This window comes from Haliotis asinina, chromosome 11 (assembly GCF_037392515.1).
Source record: "Haliotis asinina isolate JCU_RB_2024 chromosome 11, JCU_Hal_asi_v2, whole genome shotgun sequence".
NCBI classification, from domain to species: domain Eukaryota; kingdom Metazoa; phylum Mollusca; class Gastropoda; order Lepetellida; family Haliotidae; genus Haliotis; species Haliotis asinina.
This window is the reverse complement of record NC_090290.1, coordinates 10,417,148-10,436,300: the sequence shown is the minus strand read 5'-3', so window position 1 is coordinate 10,436,300 and position 19,153 is coordinate 10,417,148. Positions and strand designations below refer to the sequence as shown.

Genomic DNA, 19,153 nt, shown 5'->3' with positions numbered 1-19,153 from the left:
ACATTTCTCAACTCTCAGTCACTGTATTAAAACTTAGGAACTAAAACGTGGTAAGAAACACGACATACATGCTCCGCATGCGTCTACAAAATTCCAAACCAAATTGGAAACAATACACCCCCATCACTTGAATATCAAATTAACTGCCCCTTTAAGACCCCGACGCTTAGAAGCCCGGTGCTAACCAGGAGTCTGGGTGCTACACTTAACCCAGTATAAATTTTTCTTAGACCGTGTGACAACGTTGGCAAAAATGTCATTATCCCAAACGCCTCATTAAACACACCGCTGCTATTAAACCCTAATAAAATATAAACATTCATTCAAACTCAAAACGAAATTTCTTCTTTTGTGGTTGTTGCGGGAATAAAGGTTGAAGCGCTTTCGCTTCGTTTCTCGCAATAATTTTCACCACGCATGATCAGTGAGCAATTAAGGCACGTGACATCCTTGTCGCCATTTTCAGATTCTATTCTCAATTATAAAATTGTAAAATTTATTTCAAAAGCGATCATCACTATGTTTGGGCCATTAAAATCCCAAGATTGTCGTAAAATTGATTGTTTGTATCAGGAAACGCAATTATCTTAAAAACCCGTTTGCCGACGTATTAGGCAACTTATTTTGATAAAATTAATAGCTGGCATCAATAAGTTATTTTCATCTGTATCTCGCGGCTGTCTGAATTTTCATTTTCATTTCTAAGACGTTTTTCGATAAATAAGATAAATGTCATGTGACGTATGTGTTTTATACATAGAAAGGATAATACATTAACGATAACAAAGTTCATTAATTGGAAAATTGGCACATGACAGGGGAATATGTTATTTAAATCATGCTCGCTGCCTTAGATATAATTATCTGCTGATTACTGTTTTTCTTTAGAAATACATGTACTTAAATATAGACGATATTGGCATCTGTGCAGTCAGACGGGAACCTGACGTATCGATGTACAATATTATTGTGCCAAAGATAGACAGAACTGCCGGGGAAGAGTATAAGTATATTTTTAAATATAATGTACCTAAAATATTACAATATCACGAATAAAAAAAAGAGAAAACGGCAAACGGAATACCCCAAACACAACCATGTCTCCCGTACCGCATACATCACCATTCAATAAACACTTAAAACAGTGGTGTATAAACTGTATATTGCCCAGCTGCAAGTTGCTAATACAGATACAGGAAATAAATAATGAATTATCAGCATAATTTTACTGAAGAAAGTAGACTCGACAACTCGATAATATGCTGGCATTAAACCATATACAACGAAATTCGAGATGACGTAAATATAGAAGATGTTTTGTTTTGCGATGAACGATCCCTCGTAAGCCGAAAATCCTAATATCCACCTTCGATTAAAGCGTGACTCCACAAAAACAATCTATTCTGTACACAAAACTCAATTTTTTATTTTCTTATATCATACTTAATTTTGAAAATATTGTATATTTTAATACATCTGATATACTGATATAGATGGGAGACTTCAGAACATACTAGCATTCAGTTATCTGATATCTGCACTGGAAGACGTTATATCTAATAAATGATTCTAGTCGCGACTAGGCATAGTTATATATACTTAACTTATTAGTAGGAAATGCATCTTCGCAACATAAAAATCTGAATTCACCGAAAAGATCATTTCCAAGAACTTGTTTTACGCTTCATTTGTTTCCGAAATTCGTATCACTGATATTCATTTCCGACATTTATTTCAGGTTTATGCGGTAGACTAATTACTGATTAGCTGATGAAAACAAAAGAACGGGGGAAAGAACCATTTGTTTATTTGAATATGTTCCTTGTGTTAGAAGATAGGTTCAAGGGTAGTGGTGACGCTAATTTGGTTGTTTTCTTTTATTTCACGAGCATGAGAAATACACGAATACTTGTATATATACTCCTAGGCCAAATGTAGAGATATCATGAAAATCAGGTAATATGATACACCTAGCCTTATCACCCATACTTCATATCTTGACCATGTTGAACACCAGTGCTTGTCACCACACATTAGACAATGTGATCAATTCTCAAGCAGTTTGTTTATGAACATGTGGACACTGTTTCAACAGTGGACTGAACCCAGTTAGTTTTTAGTAACCTGATACCTCCTGTAGCTAGTTCCACATCAACAAGAATTTTTGGCGGGTGGGAGGTGTCATACTAATTACTGAATAACACGTTTACTGCTGCTGAGAGATCCTAAAAGATAGGGACTTTTCTAGCATTTGGCCTAGGACTATATAACACAGATTTTTCTCTAAAGCTGTAATGATTAAAATACCGTACATGCATGCTACACTGTCAGAGAAACGCAGTAGAGGAGCTAGTGTTTTCCGATGACGCTGCTAGTGACATAATTTGACGTGGTTGATTTCAGTTTTTTTTAAGTCACTCTTTTCCAAATCAGTATGTATATTGTTCCCCTACATGCGTTTTATTCATTCTGTTGACTTTTATGTTTATGTCTCGTTTATATGTAATGTTTGATTCGCATCATGCCGACGTTGTGTCATTGTTATTCGCTATTCGGCTTTTGTAATATCAGAGACCATATAATAGATTAAATGGTCTCTGGTAATATTCAACTGTGTTGCCTCATTTCGAGGCTATAACTTGTAATCCAAATTACAGACGTGTGCAAAGGAATATCAAATCATCTCAGACCCTGATTACGTGTGAACGAAGCGAGAATTAACATGATTAATGAAGCATGAAAACCCAATGTGACTATATTGTCGGAAACATTAAATAACATCAGTACGTTTGCTTCATGCCCGATGATACGCAACCTTTTCAACTGTTTTGAATATTTTTCTCCAGGCATAATCATAATTGATTCAATTTAGCAGTAAATTCATTTCACCCGCCTTAGAGATAATATTAACTAAACGCTGTGATTATCAGAACATTTTCTTCCATGTTCATTACCCTTTAATGTTGTATTTCAGGCTTGTCAACCGCACAGAGACCCATTATGATGTGAAATGAATCTGTACATCGTGTAAAAATATATAAAATGTTTCTAGCACGGGTGGGGTTCGAACCCACGCGGACATACGTCCATTGGATCTTAAGTCCAACGCCTTAACCACTCGGCCACCGTGCTGCCTTTGCAGTGTGGGAAATTAGGCCGTAACATGCTCAGCCACATGAGTGAGCCTGACTCAATCGATAAACTCGCTGGGGTCTGTGACTTGCTTTTAATAGAAATGTAAAAATAGAAGTGTGCTGTTGGCTATTGTATGGGGAAGTAATATATCGCTATAGTAAGTATACACATCGCGTTTAATTATGGATCATCACATGGGAGACGATTGTTACGTTTTGCCTATATTAAGAAATTATCGAGTTTATAAAATTTCCAAAGCGCATTAAATCAATCATATACGTGCGTTTAAGGTGGATCTCTGTAAGAATAGTTAAGTAATTAACAATCGAAACTGATGAAATCTGACTGGAAGGATTAGATCTAGTCACGTGACTAGACTAGCATCTAGGATTGACTCGTGGTTAAAGCGCCTGCTCGTCATGCTGAAGACCCGGGTTCGATTCCCCACATGGGTGCACTGTGTGAAGTCCGTGATATTGCTAAAAGCAGCGTGAAATTATGTTAACTCTCCTTAGATATTTTTGTTGTTGTTGTTGTTGCAGATTCACAAGAAGATGAAATTAAAAATAAAACGAACGCACACTGACCAGGGTTAGCTTTTGAATCTGGATTCGGCGTACCATAAACGCACATAATTAATAATTAAAAATATATTGAAACTGAGACTTTGGTAAAGGTGTATTTTATTTATGTGGTTAGTTTGACAACAATTCAAAGATAATCATATTCTGCGGCTGTCCTATTGGAGTCTGCGTCAATAGCCTTTATTTACAGACCAACGACATATAGCGGGAATTTTGCTGAGTGTGGCGTAAAACTAAACTCACTCAGGCTCAGACTGGATTACCTGTATGTATCTTGGTAATAAAAATACTCCAAACCCAAAGGACTGTTTCATCCATTTTTCATCCATTTTACATCCATTTTACCTTGATATCATTTCGAGTTCTTATGATTTCTCTTGATTCTCCCCTAGAACTAGGAATCATTAATCAGTTACTACACACACACCCCCACCCCCCGATAGATTACTGAGAACATTGAATGAGTGAGTGTGATTTTTTTCGCCGCTGTTAGCAATATTCTAGCAATATCACGGCGGGGTCAACAGAAATGGGAATCACACACATTGTGTCTGTCCGCGGAATCGAATTTAGGTCTTCGTCATAACGAGAGCACGTCTTAATCTCCACCCCTACGAGCTACCCCACCACCCCTTTCACTGAGCCGAACGTGTTTAATTGATAAATGTTTATAGAATTCGTTTCGGGATAATTCGAAATTCAACAAACGAGGCGATTGTGGCGGACTATGAGTGTGTATTACCGAGATAGAGAGAATCATTACAGGCGCTCCGAAAGATCATCACTTGGGAAACACAACCTGATCCAATGCTTCTGAGCGGTCGACAATATAAGCATGTAAGAAAAGGACCCAATTGTTTTGCCACCAACTTCGCTTCCGCAAATATTCTCAAATTGATCCTCTTTGGAAGATATCGGCATTTACAATCACTAACTCACGCGCTCAGCACGTTCTAAAAGGTCACGTGTCGGTAGCGCGTGCCGATAAGAAAACACATTCAATAGGAAGCAATCTCACAGACACCCCTTCTAAATAAAAGAGGCTGATAACACCGACTCAATCTCTATCGAGGCAGTATACACGTTTTCGGTAGGTCAGATAAACTAATTCCTGCAATATGTCCAAACAAACCCGCGAGTGAGAGACATCGCGGCCATCTTGACAGCTCCGCACCATAACGCATGCGCATTAACGTGATTAGAAGCAGATGGTTTGGTCAGCCGGCTCTTGAAATTTGGTTTTGGACATGACAGCGTCATGGTAACGGGTGCACTTGCCCTGACTGGATGCATCGCTGTCTTTTAGAAATGGAGAATAATCACCCCGGGGCTGTAAATAGAATCAGTTCTAAGAACGAATAATTAACAAAATCCCTTGACCACTTCAACTTAAGACGAAAACAGCATATTGTTATTCATGAAGGGGAAGTCTGTCAAAAGGGCTGTGTAAAAAAAATTACATCTAACGGTATTCTCAGCATGAGAAATCAATCATTCACCGATAATGTTCTTCAGACGAACATTTTAAGCTCCGGTTTTCATATCTTTGTTTCTGTTCATGCCTAGTATTAGTTTCTGCGTTTCGTAGAACTAACAGCAGTTCCCTCATCTTGTCCACATAAAATTTCAAATGATTTCAAATTATTATCAACTCCGAGTAACATTAACTGCGTCAGAGATAGCTTTGCAGTTAAGGACAACTGACATCTGTAAAATGAATAGCAATTACAGTAATTACACCAATGCTTAATGGTAGATAAACATTAAACAGCAATTAATGGTTAGCCTGTGGTGATACCGACACGGATTTGATACGGGTGTCACATTTTCATGTTGGCGGTATTTCGGCGAACGGTTCTGGTGTCGAATGACGCTTTGATAACGCCTGTAAATTTTGGTCGTGTTCTTCTCTGTTATGCTTTAGACACTGGTTTTCAGTGTTCCGGAAACAATGGTGGGTTTTGTTTCAGTTACATAATGTTCCGATTTTAGCAAGAAAGGTTGGATATTTTGGGGTTGCAATCAAATTTTCGCGCACAGAATTTATACTCATGGAAACAAATTAGCGAAATCCTAAAAGTGCAAGTGTTAATTTTTTCAGGTTTCTTCACAAGCTTTGAATTGCACTATGGATGAACATTCTGGAAAAGAATAAAGGAACACTTGTACTGTCATGTGTTCCCGTATTCGTTTCCATGAATATATTTCACCCGTCAGTTTAGATGCCATTAGATCTTTTAGCTGTACCGATAAATCTCAAGCTCATAAACTAGACAAATGCTTTGTTGGTGATGATACTGCAGCTGAAGTTGCGATCGGGTTCAAGACATTTAGAAAAGAAAGTGAAATCAATATATACGACTGAGGATAAAAGACCTGTCACTCAGTGTCTTGGTTCGTGTTCATACCATCAACCACCTGTTTCATTAACCAGGTTCATACAACCATATGACTTGAACGAAACAGTTTGTGCACTCGAAAGTTTGTCACACGACACGTTCATCAACGTATCCGTTTACTACATATGGGCGAATTAATATTTTAGCATTTTAGAGCTGCAGTATTATAGGACAGTTCATTTAACAGACGACACATCCACTTGAATTAATCATTTTTGCGATCTCTACGACAGCCGATATGGAGCTGAAAACGCCGCAGATAGACAGCACGTTAAACGCTTGGCTGAACTAGGAGTACTACAAGGTGATTGTATGCCTCCGTATTTATTGGCTACTTCAGCGTCGAATTACGATCTACTTTAAAAAGAATGAAGTACAGTTGCTCCGACCACATTAATATAGCCTACAGGCTTGGTATTTGTCGACATGGTCTGTGGCTTCCGCTTATTGTCAGATTCCACCAGGGCTTTAATGTGGGACGTAGCAGTGAAAGCATATTATCCCGTTGGCTCCGGTGGGTTTATTTTGCATCGCCAAAATTCAATTAGTTGCCGCTTTATGTGGAGTTCAATGTAGGTAAAGGTTTTTGAAATGTATGTGTGGTATGAAACACTTGTAAAAGGGCTATCAACTGAGTTTTGTAAACCAGAACGGTTGATTTAACTGGTTTGTGATTGCAAAAAGGGCATAGATATACGCACATGGTCTCGACTGGGATATTGCTATTTTATTAATATTCAGCAAAACTGTAATTCATAAAGCAAGGACACTTTATGAGCAGCGTGTTGCAAAACTGTATCATTGGAGTTCAGCTGACTTTTTTTGATGTATCTCTCATATTTTTTGTAGAACTCCTAAAATATAGCATTCATTATGATGTGAGTGACTGGGCCTTCTTAATCATATCAGCCTATATGTAACCCTTTTACAGTCAGAAACTGGAGAATCTAGAATCTGGAGAATCTTCGCTTGTTTATAAATTTTAACAGTTCTGTTGAACAGGCGAGCACATCGTCGAGGCATGAATATTCTCAACGCAAAAAAAAAAAAAAAGAAATATCACATTTACTAACAACCTATAAATACTGAGTATGCTTGATAAGTAGACTTTTAAAATGAGGCCCAATTCTTGCATATACAGTTAGTAGTTTTGACACACAAGCGAAAGTATTTAAACTGAAAATCAAATATTTGGTCAGTTATCAGAATTGCACAAAATGATTAGAATATCAGAAAAGCTATGCATCTAAGGGAACACAAATGGAAAGACGTGAGTTAGCCTTGAGGTATTAATTCCCGAGACCGAGTTAGTCTTGGGGCATTAATTACTTTTCCTTAGGAGATTATACTAAAGTAATGATTGTTTGATCGACCAACGTACTTCTCATGATGAGGTTTATCGAAACGTTGAAACGAAAAGAAACAAAACACTTTCCTTAACCACAGCAAAATACCGGATTCCACAGTCCCATTCCAGCCATATCATAAGAACTTGCCATTTATTAGATATGATGGTTCGAGGTGTATTTTACCTATAGTTATTTTGTGTTCCATTTGTTCGTATTAATTCTACACTACCAGGATAAATGTCACAATGTTTGGAATAAAATTTCAACTTATTCCTTTGCAATTTTACTTCGTTGAAATCAACGGTAATATGTCTCCCGTTGTTATATAGAAGCGCCAGACCGTACTGCACCTTCTCTCTAACATGTGTATTTATATCGTCTTGAAGTAAGGTGACAGGGCGGTTCCTAAATAATTGTAAGGTTAACGAACGGAGATTGTCTCTGAAAAAGACAGATGCATTCCTCCAGCATATCTCTTGTTCTTCAGTTAGATAATTACACCCAATAAATTGACAAACGTAAAAAGACGCGGAAATTGATTTCAGCCCAACAATGAGGGTCATTACCAGCTTGATAATGAATATTGATGAGATGGATTTTGGCATTTGGCGTTCTCCTATCCTCGTGGGGGGTCCCAGGAGAGCCAATCAGCACACGAGGGAAACGTGTACATATTAGTGTTAATTATGGCGAACAAAAGGCAGAAATTCAATCAAATAAATCAAAGGGAAAATCACTTAGTTGTCGGATGTGGAGTTAATGTCTGATAATAGAGTTTAACACTATAAACTAAGTACTCCTTAAAAATGTATGACATTCTTCAGCATCTTGTATCTTGATTTTCCAAATATCACATGTGTTTTGACATGCATTTCTTTAACTACGAGACAAAGCAGACAAGCATATGTATTCCGATTACTTTTTATGCGTATTTACAAGTATGCACATTGTGAAGCCTGCTTTCTAAACACTGTGTATTTCTACTTGAACGTCTAATCACATTTACATTTCTTATATACCTTTTCTGTTGTTCTCTAAAGGAAACTGTCCACAAATCCAAGTATTGTATGTTTTCTTTAAAAATCCCATCGAGTGAATTAATAAAAAACTATATTACGGAACAGTTGTGATAAAATGACCCCCAACAATGAAAACAATCTTAATTGTTGTACAAACACAGATATTTACATTACCATTCATCGACATTCCCAGCGTTATTGCTTACGTTGCTGCAATATTGCTGAAAGCGGCGTAAAACTATACCCGTTCCTTCCAAAATGTCAACATTAGTAACAATGGTAAATTTTCCGCCATCTATCCAGTCCAAAATTCACAATGTGGCAAAATGCCAATATATCTCAATGAAGAAATTTATTCTAAAGTTTATAATTTTGCGACTTCCGTCTCCACGCTCAACAAAATACACCCGCAAATATATCGCCAACGCCCACAACAAACACACGCCAGCTTCCTTCTAATCATATACGAAGCCAACTGCTGTAGGCTTTTGTTATAGACTTCGACACACTTTTCGTTTCGTTTGTTTACCCTTCCGGGTTGGGGCTACTATGGTGGATTCTAAAGTTTGCGCTGGCATATTTACCCCGAGCCAAGAGACCTCTAAATCGGTAAACACTTTCTTTATTCCCCTTCCGAATTAATTCATTGTCCACATTCCACAATAAACCGACTGAGGCCGGAAGAGTATTTTTTAAATCTCCTGTAAAGAAAAAAAATTACCGTAAAAACAGCCGTGTATGTTCCTATTGAAATATTGCCTTTCGATTTCATATACCGAGGCCATTTCAAGGATAGGTTATTTGTTTGAGTGCGAGTTTATATATATTGATCATAAAACACATATCGTTTAATTGGCGCTTTGATTACAACTTAGCATCTAATGTAACATTGAACTAAAGGGAAGATGTCATTGACCAACACCATGACGTCATCAAGATGGCCGCAATGGAGGAGCATTATAAATTAGGTTAAATGTATGGTCATACTAGAATAAATCTAATAAATATAATGATGATTATTTAAAACGATTGATTAAATTTGGTATCTCTTTGTAATGTGCCATCGGTGATATTCATAAAAAATCGACTAAGTATTGCAGTTACGCCTTAAAACATTTTTCACGCACAAAGTCAACTATTCTCAAATTGTCTTACTTCCACTGGAATTCCAGTGAATAATAACGTCATAACCTATATTTGGTGAAATCTGTCTAAAGCGGATGAGATAATTGGACCGGTTTCCACAGCGGTCTTTGCAAGTTTCATGGCAAATTAACTTGATACATGTTAGACCGGACTTAGTGATCCGGATAAGTCATTATTCCGTATATTTGAACCCACCATGTGATAGATCCAGAAAATATCAACAGCAGATTTTAAGAAATTTAGTATAACGTTTCAGAATTATTTTGGCGTGAAATATTCTTGTTGCAAAATAAGAACGATTTGCAATACCGACCAGGACAGCCGTTACCTCGGTGTTATGTCTACAATATCAGTCCACAGCTTAAACATCCTGGTGTACTTTTAAACCATCCACAATCCTTAGCCTATACACTTGCTATTCTATTTCCCGTCTGTCATTAAAAACAATGTAATCTACGCTCAGAGAATTAATTCATAGGACGTCCTGTCGAACCAATTCTTGCAATTCACCTCCAGTTTCCTCTTCGTCAACGTCAAGTTCTTATCCATCATATTCATAAAACGCCCCAACCTTCAGACAGAAGCAATCTGAGTGACAATCCGGACTTGTGAATACAGAAATTAACAGGTTTCAAAAGGGGAATTGTCAATAGCACATCCATTGCTTGTACATTTCACTTTCATTGACGCACGCCCTTCTGTGAATTAACTGGCGGATGGTTTATGTCATGTCGATTTCAAGCGCTATTTAACACGAGGAATAGGCACCAGTTTCGTTATCGATAGTAACCGCGTCCGTTAACTGCTTGTACGGAGTCATCTACATTGAGTATATACATTCATTTATTGAGTAGTTTTTTGTTGTTTGTTGTTGTTGGTGGTGGTGGTGGTTTTTTTCATATATAATAAATGTGGTTATTCGTTGGGATGTGTAATTACAATACATCAAATAAAATGCTTATTGCGACAAAATAATAACTACTTTTCTTCCAGCCTTATTCCATTACAGTTAAGCTAAGTTGGGCTTTTCGTCTCAAAAGGCGACTATACTTGTCATAAAAGGCGACTAACGCGATCGTGTGGTCAGGTTCGCTGACTTATAGTTGACTCATGACATCGGTTTCCAACTAGGCAGATCGATGCTCATGCTGTTGATCAGTGATTGTCTAGTCCAGACTCGAATACATCGCCATATAGCTGGAATATTGCTGAGTGCGGAGAAAACTAAACTCACTCAAGCATTATTCGTCACATCGGCATTATTCCTGCCAAATAGTGTCAACGTCAAAAGTTTGCATGCATTTCTTAAACAAACTATACATGCATTTAATACAATAATGTCAAATCTTTTATCATGAAACCAAAAAACCATTAGTGAAATGAAGCAACGTGGCGATTTCAACCAAGGACATCGCAATTCATAATTTAAATCGGAAAGAAAAAATGTCTATCAACGCAATTCAAATTACATTCTTATGTATTGATTTCCGTTTACCGCAAAAAATTATAACAAATAAACAGGAAATCACAAATGACAAACCTATTATCTGAGTCGTTCTTCTTTGAACATTTTTTTTCTGAACACAATACGAAACACAATTTAACTACGTTTACAGAACTTTAATCAGCAAAAAATATTTTTCAACGAATAAAATGAAAGCGTAATGAGCTGAAACGACATTGACACAAACAAACAAACGCACTTGTACCTGGTTCCGATCGGAAGTGTTTCCGATAAGCTGAAATCCCCCGACAGTACTCCGAGGAGAAATCCATATCAATAACTCAAGCATAAGAGCTCGTATCACACTTGTCGACTGTTAGGTACACATCGTCTCCAATAGACGGCACAGATCAATACAGCTACCTTTGTTGGTCGTGGTGCACTTGACACAGGGAAACGCTTATAACAATAATACTACGAAGGGTCCAATAATGCCAGATACGATTTGTCACAGGGTTAATTAAATACGGCAACAATTGAGTTAACGCGAGTGTTTACTCGAAGTTATAAAACAGTAATTGATGTCGTCCCTAAGGGTTGAGTAATCTCATAATGAGAATATCATATCGCATGTCTGGATGTCACAGTACATGCTTTGTTTAAGAACGTTACGTAAATTTATTGCCCAGTTCCTTTCCGATATGGGCGGTGTTGTAGCCTAGTGTTTAAAGTGTTTGTCAAGCCAAGGAGCCAAGTTCCATACCCCACATTGGTACAATGTGTGATATAAATGTCTGATGTCTACTGCCCAGATATTGTTATAATATTGCTAAAAGCGGCGTAAAACTAAACTCATTCCTCCTGGGTTGATCTAAGCCAAACCCTCTTTGTACAGAGAGACAGCGTCCTTGCTGTGAGTGCGTCACGATGTGTATCGATAATTGATTGATTTCTCGGAGATTTCAAACAGTTGTCATACCAACTAGGTAAAGGCTCTTTCTAAACAGATTAGCATTGAACAAAAGTTTGTGTGTGTGTGAGGGTGGGTGGGTGTGGGGGTGTGGGTGTGTGGGTGTGTGTGTGTGTGGGGGGGCGTCCGATATACAACTTCTTTTTTATTAAGATGAGAGCGAGGTTTCACCGTTTTCAACCAAGTGAAGCTGCTTATCCATAAAATTCTCCTCGCGTTCAAAACAGCAACTTAAAGAAGTGATTAGCATGGAAATGTGTCCCCTCTGTCGTTGGAAAATTGGTTCATGAAACCACTTTGGTTGATGATGCTATTTTCAGAACAGTTCCTTGTCACAATATTGTCACACTAGAAATTATTATATAAAGATTGCATCGTAAGCTATGACATCATTTGCAATTCTGATTTAAGATATTGCGTTTTGCAAAAACTGACTTTCGGCAGAACCGAAATCTCGCAGCAGAGCGTGTATGCCAAAGTACAAACATTCTTAAACTATAACTGATTTTAAGACCATTTTTTCAGAACCATTTTCTTCGCACCTGACAGGAATAAATAGCCCAGTGTTTGTGAAATGAAAACTGGCAGCCACTTCAAAGGCAGGAGATTAAAGGCGTTCACTGCGGAACTTCTTCCACATATACATCGTATTCAGACATAAACAGATTTGAACTGTTAGCAAAGCTTTGGAAATGAATGTTTTCGTTAAAAAAACTGTTTCGTCTGAATGTGTCCGTCTCACGTTAAGAGATTGGGATTTTTAAAAAACACGTTTCCATGGGAATACTCCCCCTTGCCAACAATAACATAGCGATAGCCAGCCACGTGGTGCCAGAAAGAGGATTATACTGAAGTGTGCCAGAGTTCTTTTATCGCTAAAGTAATAGGGAGCGAAGACACAGGTAAACTCTCGGGCAAAAGTAACTTTACACCCATGTTTGACAGCGGCAAAGAGGGAAACGAACATGGATTTGTTAATACGTGTATTCAATAGTGAAGTGTTTGATACGGGTGACATTTTATTTTCAACATTGCGGCGTTTCGGCGACTATCTCCATCCAACCTAGAAACATTTTTACGTTTGTAATTTTCGGTCAAGCCCGATTTTCCTTTTGCCTTTAGTTTAGTTCAGTTGCCAAAATTTGGTATATGACTTACGGTTTGATTCTACCCCTGACAAGCATCAGAGGATGATTCAGAGCTTGGATGGAAATTGAACGATGAAGTACTACAGGTTAATCACAACGACAAAAGGGAAACATCAGACTAGGGCCGCGGTCGATGGAAATATTGAAGAGAATCGCTCGCCAATCGACGTCAAATTGACCACAGACAAAGAGAGTAGTCTTATTCATTTCACTCATGAGCACTAACACGAAACAACTCAAAAGAGGAGCGTTTTCTCGGACAAAAGTGTATTGTCGACAGTTACTGATATCTCTTTGTTACAGGAAATCAGTCACGAAATGACGGGATTTTAAAAGAAACCACAGCACGATGCTACAACAGATTATGGACGAATTTGTCCAGCCAGCTACCATTTTGTTTGCGACCATATACACTGAAAGTCAAGTTAAGCATCGCCTCTTCTGTGTTTTCATACAAACTAATCCCATGAATCTAAAGAACAATCTATCTGTAATGTTCTGTCACGAGTTTGGGTATAGAATCAGAAAGTCTTTGAATCGTGACTGTTCCGTAACTTGCTCAGAGTAGAATATTATTACTCGTACATTTTTTAAACATTTAAACATGAAACTGACATCATTCAATCAAAGACTAAAGTAGCACAAATACAACTCGATCAATGGCAAATGATTTCGGTCCCTTATTTACATTTTTACGTTTTATCGGGAAATTAATGGATTTAAGAGGGTGATATTGTCGGAAGACAGGGCTGTTCTTTATCCCGGGTGTGTACATGTAGTTATTTTGCACATACATATGTAAAGGCAGAATATGTAGAAAATACAGATAAACAACGATAAACCCATGGTCCTTTGACATAGCCTGGTCTGGAAGGATGACAGAGAACATATGGATGACCAGTTTCTTTGTTTTAGTGAGACCGACGTTCACCATAATCTAGCAGTGATGTCAGCCTGGTCTGAACCCTAACGAAGAGGTTAAGCGTTCACTCATCACGCGTTGTTCTGGGTTCGATTCCCAACACAATGTGAAATAGTAGTTGTCGGTGCTCTTGTTCTGACATCATTGGTGTATTGAAAGACATGGGTGAACCGACAGCAGCACAGGGAAACCGACCCCCATAACTTCGGCTTTCAGCTTCCGATGAAAGTATCAAGGAAATGAATTGAGAAACAGATATAGCCTTCGCCAAACAGTTGGCACCGCTGTTGGCGACTGCCCAAGACTCCGAGTTTCAACTGCACAGAACAACGGTTTGTTAAACAACTCCGGCACCACTTGGAATCGTTACGCCATTACTACACCATAATAGTTTGTTTATTTGAGTATTCGTTTAACACAGATAGAGTTGTACGAATAAATAGGCGGAATGGATGCTGTGTCACGTGGCCCAGACTTTCTCGCCAACGAGGATATCATTATGTCAGCGGGACTAAATATGCGGTGTTAATTCCGTTTCTTTCAATATAAGGACTGGTTTAACCACCGTTCTGTGTCTTCACCTCAAAGGTGCAACGTATAGGGAATGACATTGAAGAAATTATTTACTTGTTGTTTCTGCATTTACATAAATTGATTATATCACGACTGGGACTCGTTGATGCCAGCTTTAAAACATAGATGGCGAAACACACTCTGATAATGACCACCGTGGATTCTGTAGAATATTGGAGGATTAATGGTAAAGGAAATAGCGTTGTCAAAATGACGGGATCTCGACAGCTAATACATAACATGTCATTTAAAGACCTTTGGAAAAGAAGTGTGGTCTGTGGTCTGTGGTCTGTGGAGACGTAATTTGTGTCACCGTTACAGAATGTAGTGGGAAAACACGTTACCTTTATTTTTACACATTCCGTACTTGCGTGAAACTTTAAGAAATATATATCTATAACCTGGAGCTCATTTGGATAACGGTAAATGTGTATGGTTTGATCTATACACCGGATGGACGGTTGGTATGTTTCCTGGGGCGTAGCTACCATTGTAACAAATAGCAGGTTTACACATGATTGTTGCTACGAAAGCTAGGCAGACCCTCGATGCTATCTAAATACAAAGTTTTGCAACCTATCAGGCTTACACGAAAAAATGGCCTACTACACGCCTGATATCCCTATATGGGAACATGTTACGGGTTGTATCATTTCATATGAAGTTCACTTCCCAAACAAGGAAGTGTGAAAAAAAACAAGAATCGTTAGGCTAAACTAAACTAAAATAAAATATGACACAGTGAAATAACGCACAGTCGTGTATTGCGAAGTCCTGTTCATCCGTAAGGCTTTGTTTTAAGTTGTTCTGGTTAACGGAAGTCTGGAGTAATCAATCAGTATTACAGAGTAATTTCCTTTGACTGCGTTAATGTATAACCAATGATGTTATGTTGTAATGTACGCCAATTGATTCCCCACAACCACCATATAGTCAATGTGAACTAAAACACGATAAATCTTATCGACATAATTATATTCCTTGTATCCCGCTGTTGTTTTATTGCATTAGTATCCAGCGTCGCACCTTCCTGTCAGTATATAATAAAACACGGACTGTTTCCTACATGCAAAACGTTAACGCCAGGGAAACGAAAATCGAATTTATATCCAATAGTGTTATAACCCGTCCAAATAATGATTTGCTGTGTGAATATTTACGAGGGCTGAGCAGAAGGGGTTTGATGCAATGTTGAACAATATTTAGTTACTGGTTTATCTCGTGGCTAACGCCGACCTCTCTACCATCCTTGCCATTCCTTGTAAACGTTATGCCCTAACAAAACATTTGAAGGTCAACACGACCTAACTAGTATCTCGCTAGGTCAAACGTAAATGTACGAGATATGTAAACAAACCAGGCGGTAGTGGAATGAGCAAGCATCAGTTCCGTCTGGACACGATGACCAAACCTCATAGGGTCACATAGGGATGTTTATCTGGACGAATCGTGTCACCATTATATTGATTCAGATCTCAAAACATACGCAGAACGATATCCTTATGTCCTTATTTCCACCACACTCAACAGTATTCCAGCTATATGGCGGAGAACTGGGAACAACCGAGTCGGGACAAGTGATCAACAGTATGAGCATCGATCTACGCAATTAGGAACCGATGACATGTGTCAGCCAGGTCAGCCAGCATCACCACCCGATCCCGTTCGTCTCTTACAACAAGCGCATTAGTTACTGAAGATCACTTCTAACTTTGATCTTCAAGGTCTCTTGCACAAAGTGATGCAAGGCTTTAGTTAGTCAGTATGGTGTTGTCACAATAGAGGCATATTTGGCCTGTGGCATGTATAAGATAACTGGATTAATAACAGGGGCAAGGCACTCCTCATGTAATATCACCTAAAAAGGAGAAATATATCCTCAATGAACGAACGAGTTTAAGGAAATTATATCTCATGCCTATTTGGTGCTTTCCTATTTGCTAAATGGCACAGGCGTTTCAATCCGCACCAACCATGGATGATTGTTTTGGGACCTCTCGCCTACTTTAAACAAGCCACGTGCGAAATAACTTTAATACCAAACAATCTGGCTCCTTGCTTTCCCTTGAAACCGAAAAAACCCATACCTCCAGAAACAGGACACTGTGCTATCACCCGCTTGTAAGCTCCTTACACATCGCGAACTCATCGCGACTCGCGTGGTACTTTTCTTGTTTTAGAAGCAACAAACATTGATTTTTTTTATCTCGGCATTTCGTCTGAAACAGCTGTGTGAGATTGCGGCTTCTGTGTGTTGGGCTGGATCATGAGTGGGAGAAAATTACCCTAGAACGATTTTATCAAGCACCCACACATCTTTATGTTCAGAGTAAATATACAGAAACAAATGTCTCGTTGATAACCAATGTCCTAGATGCGGCGGGGTAATATCAAATGTCATGACGGTCTCTCCAGGAGATAGTATAAATTTCTAAATATGAAATTAGTGCGATAATATATGTTTACATTTTGATGAGCTATGTATTCGATCATTAATGATATTTTATTTTTTTGTTGAAAATATCAGTGTGGTTGGAAATTGTATTTGTTACGGCCTGTCGTCGGATTATTGAAGGAATAAACGCTCAGAGAAACCGTTGGAAAGGGTAATATCATTTTTTATACCAACTATACTTGATCATTATTCAAATACAATGAAATTTTTCTTAGCACAAAAAGATAGTTACATTTATAATGATTAATTTTCTTATCTTGTCAGAAAGTTTATTTTACGACACCCGATTTCATATACTTCGATGTAGCGCACACCTATACCATATCGTAGTTTAGGAAAGAAAATCTGCTGGGACAGATAGTACTGTTGCACTGTACTCGTCTCAGTATCTCTTTAATGCCGTGCGCCAGGCACGGCACCAACAAGTACCATCTTTGGGTATGGCTGGGTTTCGAAACACCGACCTTCCGATCTTTGGGCAGAATTTATGTGCATTCAACCATGTCAAGTCCACTGTCGACATCAGACCAATGTGACTGCCGAACTATTAACAAGTTCAGTGTCGTAATGTGACTGCCGAACTATCAACATCAGTCCAATGTCGTAAAGAGACTGCCAAATTATTAACATCAGGCCAGTGTCGTAAAGAAACTGCCGAACTGTCAACAACAGTCCAATGTCGTGAAGAGACTGCTGAACTATCAACACCAGTCCAGTGTCATATTGTGACTCCCCAACTATCACCACCAGTCCAATGTCGAAAGGAGCCTGCCGAACTGTCAACAACAGTCTAGTGTCGTAATGTGACTCCCCAACTATCAAAGGTCTAGCGTCGTAAATTAAGAGACTGCCGGACTATCAACAACTGCCCAATGTCGTGTAGAGCCTGCCGAACTATCCACAGTCCAGATTCGTAATGTGACTCCCCGACTATCAATGTCTAGTGTCGTAAATCAACAGACTGCCGAACTATCAACATCAGTCCAATGTCGAAAAGAGACTGCCCAATTTACTATCAACAACAGGACAGTGTCGTGAAGTGACTACCGAACTATTCACAAAAGTCCAAATGTCGTAAAGTGCCTGCCGAACTATCAACATCCGTCCTGCATCGTAAAGTGACTGCCGAACTATTCACAACAGTCCAAATGTCGTAAAGTGCCTGCCGAACTATCAACATCCGTCCTGCATCGTAAAGTGACTGCCGAACTATTCACAACAGTCCTAATGTCGTAAAGTGCCTGCCGAACTATCAACATCCGTCCTGCATCGTAAAGTGACTGCCGAACAGCAGTTAAATGTCGTAAACAATGTAGGCAACAGAGCTATCAGCAACAGTTCAATGTCGTAAAAAGTCTAAGAAATTATAAACAATAGTTCAATATCGTAAAATGACCGAACTTTCAATAACAGACCACTATCGCAAAGATATTACTAAACATCAACTGACCAATGTCGTTAAGAAATTACAAAAAAACAACAACGAAAAAAAAACCAACGCCTACGCCAAAGAGAAATACACTCTCAAGCGTCAGCTACAAGAATTCAATTATCTACCACTTCAAAAGCGTCTGTCTTGGATAACGATGAGTTTTTTCTCCAATCTTTCAGGTGCATTTTAGGAACGATTGTTACTACGCAGTATAAAGCCCCCGTCATTGTCTTTTATTATTACCAGAAGGGATGGTCTCAAGATCTGAAGAACTCTATTAACGAACAACAACGTTTATTTACTTTGGCAAAGACAGACTCTGTTACAAGAACAAAAACAACCTCAGTTTAAGATCCGTGAGCGAATAAACTGGGCGAAAAACTGGGGTCAGATGTAGGACCATCCTTATTTCTGTGGAACTATTAATATAAGAGAAATCCTGGTGCTCCGGCACCAAAGTAGTCGAGGAGTGTACCTTGCGTAATAATTTGCAGCAGTTTTTGTATCATAGGCACCAAGCACCCTTTGACATTTGCTGTAAAGGTTTACGTCTCATAATACTCTTTGCTACGAGAAA

General features: G+C 38.5%; 1 protein-coding gene and 1 non-coding gene across 2 annotated transcripts in view; both read right to left on the bottom strand.

The window, feature by feature from the left end:
• The window catches only part of LOC137255196 (polycomb complex protein BMI-1-A-like), a 94,245-nt gene that overhangs the window by 57,679 nt on the left and 17,413 nt on the right, over positions 1–19,153 (bottom strand). The gene's annotated exons all lie outside the window — the stretch shown is intronic.
• Positions 3,050–3,132, bottom strand: Trnal-uaa (transfer RNA leucine (anticodon UAA)). The gene has a single exon. It is a non-coding gene; the product is annotated as a tRNA-Leu (tRNA).